The sequence below is a fragment of the Podarcis pityusensis genome, assembly GCF_964106645.2.
Source record: "Podarcis pityusensis genome assembly, chromosome: 1".
In the NCBI taxonomy this organism is placed as follows: domain Eukaryota; kingdom Metazoa; phylum Chordata; class Lepidosauria; order Squamata; family Lacertidae; genus Podarcis; species Podarcis pityusensis.
In genome coordinates, this window is record NC_138028.1 from 38,997,546 (window position 1) to 39,012,428 (window position 14,883).

General features: G+C 43.5%; 1 long non-coding RNA gene across 2 annotated transcripts; it reads right to left on the bottom strand.

Annotated features, from left to right (window-relative positions):
• Positions 1-12,027, bottom strand: LOC308471833. 2 transcript variants are annotated; one of them, XR_013983167.1, is made up of 4 exons: positions 11,317-12,027; positions 9,157-9,237; positions 3,327-3,409; positions 1-1,374 (listed from the first exon to the last, which is right to left on the bottom strand). It is a non-coding gene; the product is annotated as an uncharacterized lncRNA (long non-coding RNA). The 2 variants fall into 2 exon arrangements; XR_013983168.1 differs by having other exon boundaries at positions 3,323-3,409.
• Between the last annotated feature and the right edge of the window lie 2,856 nt (positions 12,028-14,883).

A 14,883-nucleotide genomic window follows, 5' to 3' on the forward strand; every position in this document is an offset into this window, starting at 1 on the left:
AGATAGCTTGGAAGCTTGCATTTAAAAACACACACACAGAGGGAGTTTTCTTCAATGTCATCAAAATCCAGCAACAAAAGCCAAATAGTGTTAAAATAAACTATCCACACCAGTAGCAAAAAATTAGGTATTTCCAGCTCCAGCAATGTCCAATACATGTTGCTTCTGGGGCTCAAAAGCTTTCCTGACCCCTGATCTTAGTGAGTAGAAAGTTTCATATGCGAGAAGACAGTCCCTGAGGTGTCTTGGTCCCACATACACAAAGTTGCAGAAGTATTCAAGAGTGTAGAGTGGGGGCAATCGGGCTAGGTGTTGCCCCTGTTGTCCTCACCCTCCAAATAATGGAGGGCAAAAGAGATGAAGCAGGAGGCTCCTGTAATCACAGTGAAGGGTCCTCAACTGTGTGTGGAGCTTCCACATTTAAAAGGTCACTGAATTAGTTCAAACGTCTCTGAACTACATCTGAAAGTAGTTATCACAATTGTTGGGCAGGCTGAATGTGAATTGTTTGTGGTAAAATTTTCACCGATTTCTTATCGATCATCAATGTCCGTGTTCTACACTTTTCTCTCTCTCGCTCAGTCTCTTCAGACTCTTTGGGCCTTTAAGTTTAAAAATCATGATTGCTGAGGGAAACAATTCCAGCAATTCACATTGAATTGTATGTGTATCTTAATGTTTTCTTAGTCTTCTTAGGTATGTATTTCATACTTCAGCAAAGCAGCTAGTAGTATTCTGAATGCTGGATTTTTATTTTTTGGCCAAAGATCATTTGGATGAACTTGAATTGAACTATGATCCGAACACGAACCAAACTACAGTCGTACCTTGGAAGTCAAACAGAATCCATTCCAGAAGTCTGTTCGACTTCCAAAACGTTCGACTTCCAAAGTGAGGCTTCTGATTGGCTGCAGGAATCTCCTGTAGCCAATTGGAAGCTGTGGAAGCCCCGCTGGACATTTGGTTTCCAAAAGAACGCTCAAAAACCAGAACACTCACTTCTGGTTTTCGATCATTTGGGAGCTGGAACGTTTGACTCCCAAGGCGTTCAGGAGCTGAGGTACGACTGTACGAACATGAACTATAATTAGTTCCTTTTTGGACACGATGGACTAGAACTACAGACATTTTTAAAAAGGATCCTTCCAAGCTCTGGAATAAATTCCCCACATCAGACTTTTGGCCTTCATGAGCAGGGATGGAGGGCTGGATAGAGCCTAATAAGCCCATCCACACGCTGCCTGCTCATGCGTAGATTTCACTTGCATTAGAATGTCTGTATAGGGTTCAATGTGCAAAGTACTGCATCCTGTTCTTAGTCACGTAGTCACTGAAGCCAGCCAATGAGAAAGCGAATCCTCCTCCTAGAACAACCTATGGATTAAAGAAGATTTTTGGGTGTTTATTCACTGTAAGCAGAGGCTGAGAGCCATGCTCTCCAAGGCAAAGCTGGCATGGGCCCTTCCCCACAAAGGGCACATGGCAGCATAACTATGCAAGCGGTGTGTGAATGCCACCTGGGCTGCCCAGATGAAATCATTTATGCACTAATCAAGGACCATAATGGATAGAAGCAGCAACTATTAGGGCACCTGGGAAAGAGGCAAATGGCTCACAGAGGCACAATCAACCTCAGAATGTAATATAGTAGGAAACAGAGAAAACTTGAGAATGCCATTAGGGATTAATTTCCCATTGCAGAATGTGAAGGTTCACTTTTAAATTAATTGCACTTTCCTCCATCCCCATTGTAATTAAAGCAAGTGAAACACGGCAAACATGCCACTCAAGTCTCAGGCATCTCAGAGCTGTCCAGGTACTTGCTATATCATCCTACTCATTTTTTTGTGGGTTCCCCCTCTCAATTTTTTTAAATATGAAGATCAATCCCTGTATTCATAAATGTAACCCATAAGTGCCACAATTCTGTTGGGATTTCCCCCAAGCTTTATTTTATGCCCGTAGGAAAGATTGCAAGAGGAACCTTTCTTTTGTAAAGTGATCTTCTAATTCTGTTCAATATCTATCATTTTCAAGGCCAAGTAATCATATTTAATAGATCCTAAATTATATTCTGTCAGGCAAGGACTCCCTTGACAATATTAACCAGTGCAGACAGACTGCTGGGTGTAAAAAGAATACTCTCTCTCTCTCTCTCTCTCTCTCTCTCTCTCTCTGTGTGTGTGTGTGTAGCCTGCAAGAACTTGCATTGAGCGGCTCTCCCAAAAAGGACTCCATTTGTCTTTCTTTCCTACTTCTCCTCCTTCTTCTCTAATGAACAACAACGATCATATAGGTTGCATCCAACAAAGTCGTTGTGATCCTAGAATGACTTGTGTTGCGACCCTAGAATGACTTGTGTTTGTGCAGTGGAAGTTTCCTTCCCTCTCTTTCTCCTGTGCCCTTCCCCCTAAATCTACTCTGGGAGGTTCCAAACCCTCCAGACAGAAGGTTCCATTGTTTGAGTGGAAGATGTTCCAAGAGGGCAATGCCTCTGTTGGATACAAGTTAGACCCTGAATCTTCAGTGTCGATGAAGGAATCCACTGGGAGCGGCTGCCGAGACCACATAACACTGGTCCTGAAATACCTACATTGGCTCCCAGTATGCTTCCGAGCACATTTCAAAGTGTTGGTACTGACCTTTAAAGCCCTAAATAGCCTTGGTCCAGTATACCTGAAGGAGCGTTTGAGGGCCTTCTGGCGGTTCCCTCACTGCAAGAAGTGAGGTTACAGGGAACCAGGCAGAACGCCCTCCCATCAGTGGAACGCCCTCCCATCAGATGTTAGGGAAATAAGCAACTATCTGACTTTTAGAAGAGATCTGAAGGCAGCCCTGTTTAGGGAAGTTTTTAATGTTTGATTCTATTTTTAGTATTCAGTTGGGAGCTGCCCAGAGTGGCTGGGGAAACCCAGCCAGACCAACAGGGTAATTATTATTATTATTATTATTATTATTACTATTACTATTACTATTTTGAGCTGTCCTATCACTGGCTGTGAAGACAGAAGTGCCTGGTGTGCTCTGGTCCATGGGGTCACGAAGAGTCGGACACAACTAAACAACTAAACAACAACAACAATCACTGGCTGCCACTGGAGTTCTGCAAGACTTTGCTGGATAAACCCCCGGGATTGCCCACACCGGAATAAAATGTACCCCATCTCAGTGTTGCCCTGGATCTTTACATTCTCACTTTTAATGTGTGGTCCCCCCCCCCCCCCCCGATTCAGACTTTCCTAGGTTTGAAAAGCTCCTCATTAGAAGGGAGAAATGTATGGAACAACACCGGGATAGGGAATACATACTGTAGAATACATACATACAGTAATGAGGAGACAGGCTGGTGAGAATCCACATTTTGCTTTGTTGTGGACAAGCCTTCTGAGTCTTCAGTATCAATGATGCCCTATGGAGTTATAAAGAGACAAAAGCATTTTATCTTGATTGATAAACTACACTGGAGAATTTCCTCTTCTAAATACTAGCATATGAAATGGAGCAGCTCCAGGTTAACACACTCACTGCTGCTGAGTCCCATAACTGAGGGGCATATGAAGTTCTTTATATAAGGTGAGAATGCCACCTGCTCGCACCAGCTCTGTCATTTTAATCAAGCAACTGATCCCAAGATCACAAAGCGTCTTCCATCTCCTGAGGAGATAGGAGGAATCCAGTCTTCAGGAGTGGAAAATGACTTTGTGATAATTCTGTTTGTCAGGCTACCGCGGCTCTTCACCTATCATACACAGCAGTATCCTGACAGGCAGAGCCTTGTCTACACCTACCAGCATGCAAGAAAGCAAAAAAGAAAGGGGGGGGGAGAGAGAGAATGGTTAATCATGACTGACATGAAAGCTTCAGCAACTTGTGCATTGGAAAATGTCCAAAGCAATAAAATCCAAAGGACCAATGACAACTGTATGTTGATACTTCCTCAAACAGGGATGGTGGGGTGGGGTGGGGAGGAACTCGCAAGAGTACAAGGTGAAGCTTCGAAGCTGAGAATTATAAGAAATACAAGCATTGATAAGCAACTATTCTGCATCCCTCACCTGTTTGCTTCCTTCCTCTAATGGGTACTTTGACAGACTATGTAAGGTATGATAAGCACTGATAGTCATGCCTCAGTCCTTCTACCCCTGCCTTGTGGCTTAAAGTTCTGCCTTACCTGAGAGGCTGAGGAACCGCTCAGGGTGTCAGGGATCAAGATACTTGCAGGGGTTGCCTATGGCAGCACCTGCAGTTGCCACTGTGCCCATCAGGACTTTCTAGGGTGTTCACAAAAGGTCACTGTCCCCTCATAAATCCACAGTACATGAGAGACGGTTTGCTTTTCTTGCCCAGTTCCCTTTTGCGCTGGCTTGGCCTCTCCTGTATTGAACACCACCTACTCATAAACAGGCCTACCTTTCACTGGATGCCAAAACTGGACAGAGGAGCAGGGGGAAGGATTGATTTGGTGTGTCACTTTCCCAGCAACCCAGCTGAGCTCAAAACGGCTCACGACAACAATAAAAAAACAACTTTTTTCAAAATCACTTCTTACTACAGTGGTACTTCAGGTTACAGACGCTTCAGGTTACAGACTCCGCTCACCCAGAAATAGTACCTCGGGTTAAGAACTTTGCTTCAGGATGAGAACAGAAATTGTGCGGCCGCGCGGCAGCAGCGCGAAGCCCCATTAGCTAAAGTAGTACCTCAGGATAAGAACAGTTTCAGGTTAATAACGAATTAAGTTCTTAATCCAAGGTACCACTGTACAAAACAAAATACTATAAATACTATGAAAGTACAAGAAATGATCTAAACTATATAAAATAAGGGGGAGGGAAAATCACAAAATGCAAATCAATCACATTGGATCTACGTTAGGAACACCAATCAACAAAAAGCAGAAAAACTATCACTCAAATCGTTCTCACTTAGGAGTTTCTCTTTGTGAGTGAGTATGGCAGTGGCTGATTTAGGTGCCCCCCCCCCTTTGATGGGTGGGTGGAGGGTATTCCTGTCTGTCTGTTTTTATGTTTGATTTTGTGCTCTTGTCTCTTTTTTGCTCCTTTATATGCTGCAGCCATTTTGTATTATGCCACCTGTCCAATGACATCCTTTTTATGACTGGCAGGCAGAACATTCTCTCAAAATACCAAACGTGCTTACTGGCCTAAATGGTTGGCAGTCCTATAATATGGGAAGTTGTCCAGTAAAGAGCATAGAAGGGTACAGACTTGCTACAGCACTTGCCAGGCCCCAGTTGAGGAGTTTTACAGCTGGTTCTGCTGCCACACCCCTTTCTGGCATGTCAGCAAGTTTCTAACTTAAAGCACATGAGAAGAAAAGCATCTTCATCTTGAGTAGGAAACAAGGATAGAAGACCTCAGGCTGGCCACTGTGCCATTGATCCTTGGGGTAATTCTGGAAGTTCTGGAACTGGGAATTATTTTCTCATGTGGTGGTTGGAGTGCAGTTGTTGTTCAAACCCTTGAGCCCCATAAATACTACAGCCAGCCATAGGGTCATACTCTTCTTCTGATGTCTTATCTAGTTCTGTGCTGTTATTGGCACACAACAGGTTGTTGGAGAGGTTTCTGGCAGTCTAGATGACACAGCATCTTGGTTTTGCTCCAAAGCTTCTGCTGCTACTTGCAGCCATGGGGCTGGAGGGTAAATCTTAGACATTTGTGAAGACAGGCTCCAGTGGATTGAGCAAACTAGACCAATAGTGGGTCTGATGGTAAAGAAGTCTGTTTCTGCATGTGTTGTAGGGGGAAGTGACGGGTAGATGGGGCTCATCATCCTGGGAAGGTAGGAGAAGGAAAACCCTCATCCTAAACCTCCACTGCCTTGAGGGACATCTTCGGGAGGAGAAGAAGAAGAAGAAGAAGAAGAAGAAGAAGAAGAAGAAGAAGAGGAGGAGGAGGAGGAGGAGGAGGAGTAGTAGTTTGGATTTGATATCCCACTTTATCACTACCCTAAGTAGTCTCAAAGCGGCTAACATTCTCCTTTCCCTCTCCCCCCCCCCCCACAACAAACACTCTGTGAGGCGAGTGAGGCTGAGAGACTTCAGAGAAGTGTGACTGGCCCAAGGTCACCCAGCAGCTGCATGTGGAGGAGTGGGGAAGCGAACCCGGTTCACCAGATTAGGAGTCCACTGCTCTTAACCACTACACCATGCTGGCTCTAAAAGGCTAAGGTAAGCCTTACACAAATCCAGAGTGGAGTCCCTAAGAACTCTCTTGTATGCCTCCTTCTGGCAACTCCTGCAGCCAAGCTGGTGTCAAACATCTTGCTCTGCTTTCCTTTGGACCACATCAGTGAGGAAGTGAGGGGGCAAGTGGTCTTGTCTACTGGGAAGCCCAGGACTTCCATACACACGGCTCAGGCTTATACCCCAAGGAAATCATTTTGGTGCTGCTAGTGCAGCAGTTTGACTTCATCCCCAGAGGCACACTCCATTGTCTACCAAGACAAACGGATGACAATAACAACAACACACCCACAAGGTCATTGGGCAGGTCTGGATTCACCCTCCCATTGCTGGGACCACCTACATCTGTTTCCAAATGGACACAATGCTGAGTAATGCAGAATCAATTTGCACTGAGATTTTATCTTTGGAATGAATATAATGCGATTCGTTCGCCATTCATCATTTATCATTATAAATGACTGGTTTGGAAAGATGAACAATTCCAGCCAAAACAGGACTGGGCCTTGCGGTTCTTTCATCAGACAGTCCCAAAGTAAATTTTAAATAGTATAAACCAGTTTTGTCCTGTTGAGCACCCATATTTGGTCACATGAATCTCTCTTGGAGACTAAAATAGGTAAAAAATGTAGACCTGTCAGATCACTATGATCTTCAGAGGATGCACAACTTGCAGTATTCCACCTTGTGGCAAAACAGAGGGGGGTACTGCGGTGGCACTGCTGTGTGTCTGTCGTTCATTGAAAAGATACCTTTTGACCCCGGTGGTCCCCTGACCATTTTAAACTGCCTTCTGTCTTGTTGATGCTTTGTTGTGCTGATATGTCTTACCATTATTGCTTTATAGTATTTATATATTTTCCCCATGATTGTATTCATCCACAGTAGCAAACTGCTTTGGGGTTTTTTAAAATGAAAACCTGCCTAGAAATGTTTTTAAAGCAATTAAATAATAACAATAATAAATATTCTCCACAGTGGAAAAAGAAATAAGATTTCACCCAAATGTTGAAAAAAAAGATGTTCCAAATCTAAGAAAGGGTGATATCCTATTATCCCCTTGTCTCATCTGAGTTAAACTTTAGTTTAATACCACCCTGGGTGCTTTTCAATTTAGAGAAAAGGTGACATAGTAGACCATGCATGGCATGAAAAAAGTGGATAGAGAAAAGTTTTTCTCCCATTCTCATAATATTAGTCTCCAATGAAGCTGAATGTTGGCAGATTCCGGAAAGACAAAAGAAAGCAATTCTTCATAGAGTGCATTGTGGAATTTGTTCCCACAAGGTGCTCTGATGGCCACCATCGTGGATGGCTTTAAAAGAGGAACAGGCCAATTTGTGGAGGAAAAGACTAACCCTGAAGGTTACGTTCTGCCTTTTCTGCCAGAGCAGAGGTAGATTTAAGGCAGCACAGCCAGTTCTGCCACACCGGGCACCAAACCTAGGGGGTGCGGCAGGACGTCAGAACAATGACATAGTGAATTGAGCAGAATGGAAGGCGAGAGGCAAGGAGGCACTGAATGTTGGCTTTGCACAGGGCACCACTGAAATCTGAAAGACCAAAGTCTGTGTCTGGTCAGAGGCAGTATGTTTTTGAATACCAGTTGTGGGAACCGGCAGGGCAGAAGAGTGCTGCTGAGCTCTGGGTCTGCTTTTGGGCTTTCCATAGGCACCTGGTTGACTTCTGTGATAACAGCATGCTGAACTTGATGACTCACTTGCCCAGACCCTCCAAGTGTCCCTATTTTCCAGGGACATTCCCAGATTTATAGAAGACGTCCCGGTTTCTGATTTGATCCCAGAATGTCCCACTTTTCCTTAGGACACCCCTATTTTCATCACAGAAACGTTGGAGAGTGGCTGGGGAAACCCAGCCAGATGGGCAGGGTATAAATAAATTATTATTATTATTATTATTATTATTATTATTATTATTATTATTATTGAGTTATCCAACCCCCAAGCCATCTGAAGGCAGCCCTGTACAGTGGAACCTCAGTTTTCTAGCGTCTCGGAAGCTGAACAATTCAGAACCCGAACATCAAAAACCCGGAAATGAATGCTCCCATTTTCGAGCGCACCTTGGAAGTCGAAACGGCTTCTGAGGCACGTTTCTCCATTTTTCTCAATGGAATTTGCCAACCACCCATTGCGCCTCGGTTGTTGAACTTTTCAGAAGTCGAACGGTCTTCTGGAACGGATTCCGTTCGACAACTGAGATACCAGTGTATAGGGAAGTTTTTTGCTTTTAAAAAAAATGTTTTATTATGTTTTCATATATGTTGGAAACTGCCCAGAGTGGCTGGGGCAACCCTGTCAGAAGGGTGGGGTCTAAATATAATAATGATAATCATAATCATAATGATAATGATAAGATAATGATAATGATAGGATGTCCCTATTTTCATCAGAGAAACATTGGAGGGTGTGCTAGCCTAATGCAGCAAGTCCTTCCCATGTTCTTATGAAGGATTCAACATGCACATGCTATTTCAACCACAAGCATTTCACTAATAGGTTTGACCATGCCCAAGCACAGAGAACCTCCACAAAACACACAGCTTCCCTCCCCCTGCCCTGATCTGGCTCCCATAGAGACACCACAAATTTTAAGCTGGTTTCCATTGCCTTCAGTATTGCTTCCCTTTTTTTTAAAAAAAAAAGCAAAGGAAATAACATTATTATTACTTGCAAAAAAAAAGAAAAGAAAAAAGATCCTGTTATAAACCTTTGCTTTCTGCCAGAGGAAATAGGGGTTATGTTTTTTCTTAAAGAACAAAAAAAATAAATAAATAAGAGGATATAAGAGGAACAACGGTATAACCTGCCAAATGTATTTTATTAAGCTTCTTAAATCTTGCTAATAAGACAGAAGAAATCAGCCCTGGTGATTTATGTGTTGTGCAAAACAGGAAGGAAGCCAAAAGGCAATGGCTGGCAACTTACTGGAGTGTCCCTGGCCTGTAGGATGCTCATAGGAAATAGCTGCTATTATGCTGTGTCTCCAGAGGGCATTTTTCCAGTACTCTGTGGGGGAAGAAAGCACTTCTGGAATCACTTCTTTCTGAATCATCTAGCTGTAGATCAAATGCAGTATATACATCAGAGCTTTAGTGGGAATTGCTGGTAGGTCACTGATATGCAAAGCTAAACTTTAATCGTCTTCAAATGTTTCAGGGCCATTTAGATTGCAATTCTGAGAATCCAGCAAGGGGGGGGAGAAGGGGGGGAATCGTGCAGGGAGGTTGGTGGGGAGGAGGGGAAGGGCAGCGTGTGTATGTGTGTATGTGTGCGAGTGAGAATCGATGGGCCTGATTCACAAGAAAGTTACAGATCATTTACATAGGAAAGGAATGCATGAAAAATCCTTGACTGCTTGCCTCTGTGATTTATGAAAGCCCCTTTCCTGTGCAAGCGATTAACTGCACTCCAAATGCTGTGGGAATCCAGCAGAGAGAAAGTGGCTGAAGAAAAAATGGGGACTGGACTGGGGTGGCGGGTGGTAGGGGGGAACTTCATAACCTGTTAACCATGTGTCCTGAAGCCCACATCATCACACATCAGAAGTATTCTTTCAGCTCATCTTCCGCAGAAATTGTGTCTGTGACGAAAGAGTTGAACCCAGTTCAGATTGCTGTGAGGCACTGCGTTGTGAAATGCCTTCTACGTGTTAAAGATCCAGAGTTGTATAGGATGAGGGTGTTAGGCTAAGGCCAGGAAATCCCAGGTTCAAACTTCCAGATGGCCATGACAGTTATTGGGTGACCTTGGGCCAGTTGCTCTCTCAGCTCAACATACCTTGCAGGGTTGTTTTATGAGGATAAAATGGGCGGGGGGAGGCAAGAGGAGAAGAAACCAATATTTGCTGTCAATGTTTTATTTGTTTTACAAATGTTTAAACTGCTTCCCAGCCTGAAAAACAAGTGGTGGGACTCGCCTAACCAGCCCCATCAGTGGAAGCCCTGAATGAGGACGTCTCCTTGCACAATGAGGCTTTACCCCTCTCTCCTCCAACATGTGCCCCTTGCACTGTGCAAAATGGGCTTGGGGGGCATTTGCAGAAGCTCTAGAACATGGGGTTGGAGAGGGGGGAGCATTGTTCCATCTGGCAAGCTGCAATGCTCAGACGGAATAATTGGAAGAGCAAGGCATAGCATTCCACCCAGTATAAAATAAAATACAATAAAATTTCTACGAAACTTAGAAACAATAAAAACATTTCTACAAATGGAGAAAAGGCAGGATAGTAATGTGGTAAGTAAGTAACTACCGGTAAGTAAACAACACCTTCCTTGCATGTAGAAAAAAAAGATTTGGGGGAGTAAAATTCCAGTTTAGCCCTCTTCCTGCTGTGCTCCTTTACGGTGTCCTGTGAGGAAACATTCAGACCTGGAGCTTCTGCCTGCAGTCGGAAATGGTGATCTCTCAGACGTATTTCACCACAGGGTTTTGCGGAATGTGTGTGGACCAGGCCCTAAACAGGGTAGACTTGTTTAAAAAATGTAGGATTGCCCTGAAGGGAGCAGACTGGATAGTGATGCCTCCATGTTGGTTTTTAAAATCCTCATGGATGGGAGATGAGAAAGGATGCAGGGTGAAGAGGTGGCCCTGTGTTTGCTGAAGAATGGCTTCACCTCAGCTGCACACCTGCTTGGGTGGTTTCTGAAAAGCTACCTGAGTAGCTTTAAGATTTAGAAGAATTTGTTTTTTAAAAACAATGTTTACACTGGTTTTGCTTAGCAACAGCCATGAAGAGAGTGTTCAACGGGGAATGCCCGCTGCTTAGCTCATTAAAATATTTAGAAGGAAGCACATCTTATCAGAGCCCCTGGGGCTGCCAAACCATGCTTCTCATTGTTCCAGAAGGCAAGTTGTTTCTCTGCCTGGTTTCCCTTTTCTGTCCTTGAGTGAGCTGACAGGGAAGCTCTTGTTTACAAGCTACCCCTCAGTAACCTGGATCACAAACAGCATTTCTCCAGTGGTTTCTGAACAGAAAGTACAAAAATGAGTTTTCCTTGTTCACAAGTTTGTTACTCACCTCTCTCTACTTTTCCACAAGAGTTTACACACACACACACAAACAGTTTTCCTCCAGATGATTCTCACCATTCTTGGCTATTGAATAAGTCACTGAATACAACTTGGCCATTTTCACATCCGAAAGAGGTGGTGCTGGGGCCGTTTTTCATCATTTCAACCATAAATGTAATCCAGGGGAACTTCAAACTTTATGCCTGCCTGTGAGTCCCATTAGGTCTGATTGTCTCTATTCAGGCCAAAATGAAAAGAATGAAACCTCTTAGTGAACTGTAAACCAGCAGTTCCACTTCTGAACCTCCTATTGAAATTCCTTTGTCCAGCAGTGATCACCTTAAGATCAGTAGCAGTGTGTTCTGGCCGACAGAAATGTTCTCTTACTAGACAACATTACACAGTGCCTGAATGATGATTCAGACCATTAGAAACATTGCAAGTAGAAGTATTTCTCAGTTAGAAACAGCCCTCAGAAGCAACTCTAAAACTTCTACCCTTTTTGCACATCCAGTTTAATTACTTTCAGATAAGCGCTCAAATAGTTGGTCTGTGTCTATCTCATCTGTTCTCTCCTTAAATTTGATTACCAGAATCACACACAATGGAAGTTAAGCCCCTAGTTTCCTTCCACCTTCATCACTTCTCTTAACTGCAGTTTGGTGTGTGCGCTCTTGCCATCAACAGTAAGATCAGAGCAGTGTTCAGAGAACTTGGAAAACATTGCTGTCAAAGAATTCTGTGTTCTTATCCATATAAAGCATTGTGGTAACTTCCCATTCCACTCCCAAGCAATCTACTAGGAATTCCTTTTTTAAAGATTCAGTATAGCATGCACTTATTTCTTTATATTTTATGTATAAGCCTTTCCAGCTGTTCTGAGTCTTGCTAAAACTAACTAAATCAAAGATGCAAAGAAAAGCGATTAGAACTTCTGCAGGGTGTTTCAGTTCTAATACTTACCAAGGAAGAAACGGTTGTTGGGTTTGTAAAAGCAAAACCAAACTCTTCTCTTGTTTTATTTGAAAGAGAGCATGCAAGGTAGAGCCAAATCACATACCATGAGATAGCCCATTGGTTGGTTGGTGGGTTATTTATTTATGGCACTATTTGGCAGAAAGATGGACTGCACATTTAACAAGCAAATAAAGTAAGTAAGTACCGGTAAGTGCCAGGAAGGAGCATGTTTAACCCCTATCTTCCCTTCCATTGTTCCCAGTGCAAAATCATACATTTTCTTGAGATTATGTCAGGTAAGAAAAAGCACATTGTGTCGATGTATTGCTGTCACAGGCCCCTGCATCTGCTACCTTTTTAAAAAACAAAAACAAAACAAAAACAAAAACAAAAAGCCAGAAAACTGACAGACTTCCAAGTGATGCAGTTAGCACCACAGGCAGTATACCTAACTATCTGACCTCATGTTGAATAAGCTAGTGCAGCTGATGTAACTACATAGAAGGAACCTACAGGATGAAGGAAACAACTGAAAACAATGAGAGAATGACCTAGATGAGGAATGGGGAACTGGTGGCCCTTCAGATCTTGCTTGTCTCCAAACCCCATCAGCCCCAGGCATAATGGTTAGTTGTTAGGGATGGTGGAAGCTGTAGTTCAACAACAGCTGAAAGTTCATAGGTTAGCCAGCCCTGACTTAGTTCCTTTTTCAGAATGCAATCCATAATCCAGTTGGTCTAGAGCTAGTGGCTTAAAACTGAAGGAAATTCTTTAAAATAATTGGGTTGCAAATGGTGGTCTTCCTCATTTTGTTGCGCCTGTGACAGTAAATGTTGTTTTTAACTCATTTTTTTCGAGTATATTAAGTAACCCATAGCTGATATTTTTACATGGAATATGAATTGCATTACCTCACAAAATCCAATTTTTCTGATCATAAATGGGTTTATTCTAGGTCACATGAGTGGCACATTGTTAGGGCAATAACAAAGTGCACTTTTAATAACACGGGCACCAGAAACAAGCATTTTAATCATTCCGAATCGGCAGAGAATGCTGACATGCGGCAAAGTTTTCTGAGCAACTGTTAAATGTGGCCTTCTTCACCTTGAACACTTGGAGGCAGCATTGCCCAGTGAATGCTCCAGAAAGCGACCAGAACACCCAGGATTTGGAAATAAAGCCACGATTATGAGGCATACGAAGGACAGGAACCTATGGAAATTTCAGTAGCTCTATTTGAGTAAAAAGAATACACTGTGAGGATCAATTTCTATGACGGATCTTTTCCATCCTTGATGTGTCTTCAGAGCGGGGCTTGTGATTTTCCTCCTGAAAGAGAAATAAGAAGCCGGGGGGGGATGGGGGGGGGGTTCATTCCTTTCTGCTATCAAGTGTGGCAGCTCAGTCAAATTCCCATTCTGAAGTACTGCCTAGTCAGACATGTCAAGTTGTGTAGCACTCCTTCTCCACGGGCAGAACTCCTATTTGCTCCTAAGTCTGACACCTAGATAAAGGCCAACTATTTCAAAGAGTTTGAGGCCCAGTGTAGCGTAATGGTTAGAGCAGGGGCCCTCAAACTATGATCCGCAGGCCACATCCGGCCCTCCAGGCTCATAAATCCGGCTGAAACGCTGTGCCGGGTTTACCTCAGCATGTGGGGACTGACTGAGGCGTTGAATGGGAATAAACACCTCAAGCGGTGGCGGCTCTGCCAATGAAACGCCGCGCCGGGTTGCATAGGAATTCGTTCATATTTTTTTCAAAATATAGTCCAGCCCCCAACAGTGTCTGAGGGACAGTGAACTGACCCTGGTTTAAAAAGTTTGAGGACCCCTGGGTTAGAGTGTTAGAGTAGGGCCTGGGAGACCAGGGTTGAGATCCCCACTTGGCCATGAAGCTCACTGGGTGACCCTTAGACTTCTAGCCTAACTTGCCTCACAGGTGTACATCACCTAGAGCTTCTTCTAGGAAACATAGGATATCAATGTAACTTAGCCATGTTCATTAATTTCAGTGGGTCTACTCTGAGTAATACTTAGCTGAATCCCATCCCTTGTGTTTATATTGGGTAAGTTGGACTCATGTGGTTTTTTATTTATTTATATTTATGCCCGGTCTTTTCTCTAGCAAGCTCAGTGGATTGTACACAGGATTCCCAGACCATCTCCCATCAGCCAAACCCAAATTTCAACAGAACTGCTGCAGCATGTTCAGAGTACACCCCTGGGCTTACGTTGCAGATTCATTGTTTCCAGTTAAAAAGGGATGCAATCAGATTTTACGAAGAAGAATGGTGCTCTTTGGACTCCAGGTTTTGGTGATGATTTGGAATGTATCCTTATAACCACCAAAAGGAAAAGGAAATCGTAACAACTGTCCTCTAAATCCCCAAGGCTCCTTTGGGTACATGCTAACAACCAGCAAACTTGCAAGAAGTATGTTTGGTAAGGCAAAGGGAGAGCTGTATTGGAATCAGGTTCCAACAGTCACTGTTTCACATCTGAACCACAATGCAGCTGCAGCCCCTACTGAACAGTCTGAATATACACATTTAGATGAAAAACAGGATATGCATTTCCCCACCCGGTTCTTACAGAAGATCGGAGCTGAATTGGAGCCAATGTGCCTTAGCACTGTTCACAGTGCATTAAACTTTATGGTTCTTCAAATTCTGAATGCATG